This window comes from Coffea eugenioides, chromosome 8 (genome assembly GCF_003713205.1).
Source record: "Coffea eugenioides isolate CCC68of chromosome 8, Ceug_1.0, whole genome shotgun sequence".
NCBI lineage: Eukaryota > Viridiplantae > Streptophyta > Magnoliopsida > Gentianales > Rubiaceae > Coffea > Coffea eugenioides.
The window spans coordinates 27,360,616-27,367,191 of NC_040042.1; positions in this window are offsets into that span (position 1 = coordinate 27,360,616).

Genomic DNA, 6,576 nt, shown 5'->3' on the forward strand with positions numbered 1-6,576 from the left:
ATGTGGACAGCCTGGACACTACGCAAACGAATGCTCCCTGAAGAAAAAGAAAGATGGAAAAGCTGATCGAAAGCCAAGGTTCAACAACTTCCAGATTACATGGAATGAATGTAACTCCGAAGGCGAAGTTGAAGAAGAAGAAGAAGAATCAGCTCAAATGGCCTTCATGGCTATTGGAGATAATGAGGTAACTTCCATACACTCTCAATCTGATAGTGATGATGAAAATGATGATGATCTTGAATCTTTTGTTGAAAAATTGCATAATGCCTTGAAGGAATCTTGTGATAAAAACAAGCAGCTAAAACAGAAAATTGTCTTTCTCATTCAAGAAAATGCAAGTCATTTTCAACAAAATAAACAACTAAAAGCTGACAATGAGTGTCTTGTAAGAGCCGGATTTGATGTTCAAAATGAACTTGATAGAAAGACAAGTGTTTGTAAAATGCTAAAGGAAAGACATGGGGATTTGAATAAAAGGATGGACAAGCTGGATGAGACCTTAAAAGCTAGAAAACAAGACTATCTCAAAAAGACCATGTCAACCACCTGTCTTACTAATCAGAAAAGAACATTAATACACAACAAAAATGCACATGGTTTCACAACACATAGAAGGAGTGGATTGAGATTTATCAAACCATTACATGTTGAAAACTCTTCCATTATATGTAATTTTTGCTGTCAAAGAGGACATTTAAAAGGAGATTGTTATGTGAAAAGTGTGACAGCCCCACCTTCCCCTAAGGCGAACCAAAGGGGTTAGCGAACTGCCTGCCCAACTCTCGCCAGGACTAACGATTCGGTATAGAACGAGCTAATACATTCCGGAGCTTACCAACACGGGTAAACAAATCAAAATGTTAAAATAAAAAAAAACGAAACCGAAGTCGGCTATGAATAGTAACCGACCCGTCAGAACCCAACCAAATATCAAGCAAACATTCACATCTTGAAACTTAGCATTTACAAGCCAAAGTGGCATACAAAAGTATTCAAAAGTGGATACATGTCTGGTTTGCCAAATCAAAAGGAAAACGGTCCCCAAAAGTACATTTAGGGTTTCAATACATGAGCTATACAAAAGATATGTTCAACTAGCTCAATTTGGCAGCCAATTGTCAAATCCAGTCCAAAAGTATTTATTTTCCTGTAAGGAAAACAAAAAGGAACAGAAAGGGGTGAGCTTGCGCTCAATGAGGTACCAGACATATAGCAGTAAAATCATGGCATTTCACATTTAACAAATCAGGTACACATGCCAGATGTAAAGTAAATGAACCAATGATTCAAATCAGAAGGATACAGGTGGCTCTCAGGAGCCAAATTCCCATTAGCATCATCGAAGCTTGATCGAAAATAATAGTTGACACTCCGTCAACCTAAAGGAGTAACCAATACCGTAGACTTCACTTTCTTCGATTCCTTCCACCTCACATACCCCACCGGGCCCGAAATCCAATCAGATCAGAAATGGTAATACTCGAGTATACCCGGAATCAAGGGTCTCAATACCCAAAGATCCCAAAACAGACTACCGTGGTTCGTTATCTAATCGACCAGGCCCTTGCCGGCCCGACTCGAGTAACTGGCCACAGGTGTTGAGCTCAGAGGTCACAGAAAGGTCGTTGGACACAAGCTTCCAAACGACATCAGAACAGATACAGATCCAGATACAGATAACAGATACAGATACAGATACCTCCCAAAAGAGAGCTTTAATCACCAAGAAACCCTAAGATAATCCAAAGAAAACAATTGAAGGTTCCACTTTCAAAATCGAGTATACAGAATGCACATGTGAGGCTCGACTACCAGTCGTATGCCTCACCAAATAATGATTAAACCAAGGGTGCAAAACATGAATTTTTGGAAACGAAAAGGTAAAATGATGACCTAGGCTCAAACAACCCAAAAGTCCTTCGCTCAAATCACAAGTAAATCCAACTAGCCTTCAAGTAAAATTTCGGCAGCATATCCCTTGTGTTTACCTATTTTCCAGCCATCATGGCTTCATTATTTCCTCAAAACAGTCCCAACATCTCGTACAAAAATAATCTCATTCCCAAAAGCCGTTCACTAGGCTTAATGGCATTCAAGTACAACATTTAGCTAGGAAATGACCGGATATGAAAGTCAAGCCCTAAACTATTCAAATAAACACAATAAGACTCGATTACAAGTCATAAACCAATTCTACATACTACCAAAACAGGGTTCCTTAAGCATACAAAAACAATAGAGGAAACCAGAAAAATCCGAAAATGATTTAGCTTTAGCCCTGAAAAAAAATAATTTTTGTCCTCATTTTGCGGTAATGGTGCCAAAGGCACTACGATTATCGGATGAAGGTGTAACACCCGCCGTTTCGAACCTAAGAGATAGGGTTACAACATTACAGAAGGTCACTCAACCCAGTTTCGAGTGTAACCAGGTCAAAAATGCAAGATACCATACCAGAATCACAAAAACAGATTCACAGAATGCATTCTAGCGGAAACATCATAACTCAGGCTCTCCAAGTCCAAATCCAGAAATTCCAAAACCATATGAAATCTAAGAAATAGGGCTAAATTTCATCAGAAGTCCTCAACAACCAATTCGGAAGAAATTCCAGCCAAAACAACCAATTACTGGCGCAATTCTTACATTCGGGTAAAACCAGAACAGCAATAGTAATTTCAACGTTTCTCACTCTACGCTACTCTGATTGACTTGAAATTTTGTAGGCACCTCTAAAATGTCATTTAATACAACTTTAATGTTTTAATCCAAGGCCAATTCGGCCTCTAAATAGGAGCTAAAAATTCGGGCAGAATGTTCCTTCACAAAACCTAATTTTCTGAAATTTCTTCCAAAACAGAAATTGATTGCAATTGTCCACTTTTTCCACCTTCTAGAATCATTATATACCATTTCCAATCATCATAGATAGCCACACAACCATGCTTATATTAAAACAGAAAAATCCCCAAAAATAATAAAACTTCATCACTTCAACCACAAATCAAGAAATAATCCCATAATATTGCATCTCATACTACCACTAATCATGATTTAAGCATCAATTAAGGGAGGAGGGTGGTTCTTCACAACTCACCTTAGAAACAAGAGAGAGAGAGCAATAGGTCCTCTTAGCTTTCCAAATAACTCCACAAATCAACTCACTAACACTAATTGAAGAGGTTTTATGGAAGGAATTCAAGATGAAACGGTTAGTTTGTGAGATTGGGCAAGATTGGAGCAAGAAACTTGGAAGCTTTTCTTTCTTTTCTTGTAGGAAGAGGTTCGGCCAAGAGGAAGACAAAAATGAGGAATTTTTGGTGAATTTTTGATTTATTTGGTCAATGGTAAGAAAATGAATAGTGGTCTTACAAATTCCTCCAATCAAATGGTGACACTTGTCACTTATTTAATGCAAGTCTATCACTTTGTTCCCTCTCACATCAATCCAAATAGCTTCCTCTAATTATCTCTTAACACCCGGTAAATTAAACCCAGTATCCGAAACTTAACCTAGTTGGCCGAATTTTTCCGAACTTTTCGCACTAGTGGGTCCCACGTCCGGTATACGCTCTTAATTTCTCAAAAACTATTCGATACTAGAAAAATCATCTAAAAACTATATTTACTCATAAAAATTATCTAGAAAAATTTCCGGATACAGAAAGTGCAGAAAACAAGCCATTGAAGATAAGAAAACCTAGAAAGATAATAAAACCTAGAAAATGGAAAAGTTACGGGTTCTCACACTCTCTCCCCCTTAAAGAAATTTCGCCCTCGAAATTTTCTTATCAACGGAATCTATCAAAATCTATGGTACCCAACGGACCATACCTTCTACGTCCTCAGACGAGTCAGGATCCTGATGGTGTTCTAAAGAATACACCTGAGTCGGTGCCTTGGATCCAGTCCCTTCCTTTTCCGACTGTCCAGGGTTAGTCTTAGTTGGTTGCGGGGTCCCTTTTCCTTTTCGCAATCGAATTGGGCAGTCAGCAATCCGATGATCGGCACTTCCGCAGCGCAGACATTTTCCCTCTTTCTTCCAACAATTTGCCTCCGTATGATTTGGCCCTCCGCAATATCCACAGGGACCACGAGTAACAGAGACTGGTCCTCCCTGAGGGACATCACGCGACACCCCTGGTTGTCGTACTCCTCCGTTTCCCTTTCCCATCTTAGGGGGCGTACTTGTACCTTCTTGCTCAGAGCTACTCCCAGGAAAGCCCCTTTTCTTGGCTTGAAAGTTTTTCACCTGCAGCCTAGCATTTTCTACTCGTTGCGCCTTCTCTACGGCCTCGCTAAAAGCATTAATCTGGGCCACCGCGAGGTCCTTCTGAATTTCTACGTTCAAACCCTGGATAAAATGCCTTATTCGCCGCTGCTCGGTCATGATCAGTTCAGGGGCAAATTTGGATAGGCGGGTGAACTGGCTCTCGTATTCCGCGACAGACTGGGCCCCTTGGCGAAGTCGGATAAACTCATCTTCCTTCCGCTCCTGGACTAGAGGAGGGAAGAATTTCGCGTTGAACTCCCGCATAAAATTCACCCAAGTCCTGGGCGTCTGTTCCCGTTCCCATTTTTGCCGTATGACGTTCCACCAGGAACGGGCCGCCCCTTCCAACTTGAAAACGGCGAAAGTCACCTGCCGTTCTTCGGTGTAGTGCAGGGCAGCGAAAATGTCTACCATTTTCTCGAGCCACCTTTCGGCGACATCCGGATCGGGTTCCCCAATAAATTTCGGTGGTGCGAACTTCTGGAAGCTCTCAAGTGCCCTATCGTCGCTTTCGACATGATTGCCCGGGTTTCCAGGATTAGGGTTTGGGATTTGGCCTTGTTGCTGCACTACTTGTGCCAGCAGGTTGGTCATTTGCTGCGTAGCGGCAGCTATCTGCACGTTGGGGTCAACTCTCGGTTCAGGGTTAGGTCCAGAGGAGGTTTCCCCAGTGCCCCTTTCAGGCGTAGGTTGCCTATTCCCGCGCCCACGTCCCCGGCCACTACTTGTGCCTTCCATTAAATCTAAGTCGATCTAGATCACAAAATAAATATACTGTTAAAGGGCACCTAACCCTCCTTTTCGTAGCACTAAACAGGAACCAGTAAACAAGAACAATTAACTAAACAACTCCCTCGTAGAGCATGTAAACACATAACACATATACAGAGAACACATAACAGGATCAACAATTATACAGAACAGTCAGTCAGGTACATACAAAGTCATCCCATAAAACAAAAGGGTCCTCCAAAAGTACTATAGACAGACTAGGTCACGAGTACAAAAGAACTCACGAAAAACTTTCTTTCCCCCCCAGGGCTCTATCCAACATCCACGAGAACAACACCATTTATATCTTAATCAAGGTTGATCACGCTTAACCACACCCGAACAGACCATATGAAGTTCCATAGAATCGCCTTTCTAGTTCGCCTAAGTCCTTTCTAACCTAGGCTCTCATTGAGTTAGTAGCCGGGCACGAGAATCCCAAATAAGATAATTCACAACTCGAGCCGGCCGGTCCCAAGAGTAAATCATCCATATTAAAGATTCCTACCCGACATACATACCTAGCTTCCTCAAGTCCCATGATAATGATCCTTACTCTTATAACATGCACAGTTCATAGCTTATGCTCAAAAGAGCACTTATACCTTTCACGAAAGCAGGACCATAACACCACTTGGCCCCAAGCTCACTCCGCGCAGAGACCACGCGAAGTGGCTCTGATACCACCTGTGACAGCCCCACCTTCCCCTAAGGCGAACCAAAGGGGTTAGCGAACTGCCTGCCCAACTCTCGCCAGGACTAACGGTTCGGTATAGAACGAGCTAATACATTCCGGAGCTTACCAACGCGGGTAAACAAATCAAAATGTTAAAATAAAAAAAAACGAAACCGAAGTCGGCTATGAATAGTAACCGACCCGTCAGAACCCAACCAAATATCAAGCAAACATTCACATCTTGAAACTTAGCATTTACAAGCCAAAGTGGCATACAAAAGTATTCAAAAGTGGATACATGTCTGGTTTGCCAAATCAAAAGGAAAACGGTCCCAAAAGTACATTTAGGGTTTCAATACATGAGCTATACAAAAGATATGTTCAACTAGCTCAATTTGGCAGCCAATTGTCAAATCCAGTCCAAAAGTATTTATTTTCCTGTAAGGAAAACAAAAAAAAGAACAGAAAGGGGTGAGCTTGCGCTCAATGAGGTACCAGACATATAGCAGTAAAATCATGGCATTTCACACTTAACAAATCAGGTACACATGCCAGATGTAAAGTAAATGAACCAATGATTCAAATCAGAAGGATACATGTGGCTCTCATGAGCCAAATTCCCATTAGCATCATCGAAACTTGATCGAAATAATAGTTGACACTCCGTCAACGCTAAAGGAGTAACCAATACCGTAGACTCCACTTTCTTCGATTCCTTCCACCTCACATACCCCACCGGGCCCGAAATCCAATCAGATCAGAAATGGTAATACTCGAATATATCCGGAATCAAGGATCTCAATACCCAAAGATCCCAAAACAGACTATCGTGGTTCGTTATCTAATCGACCAG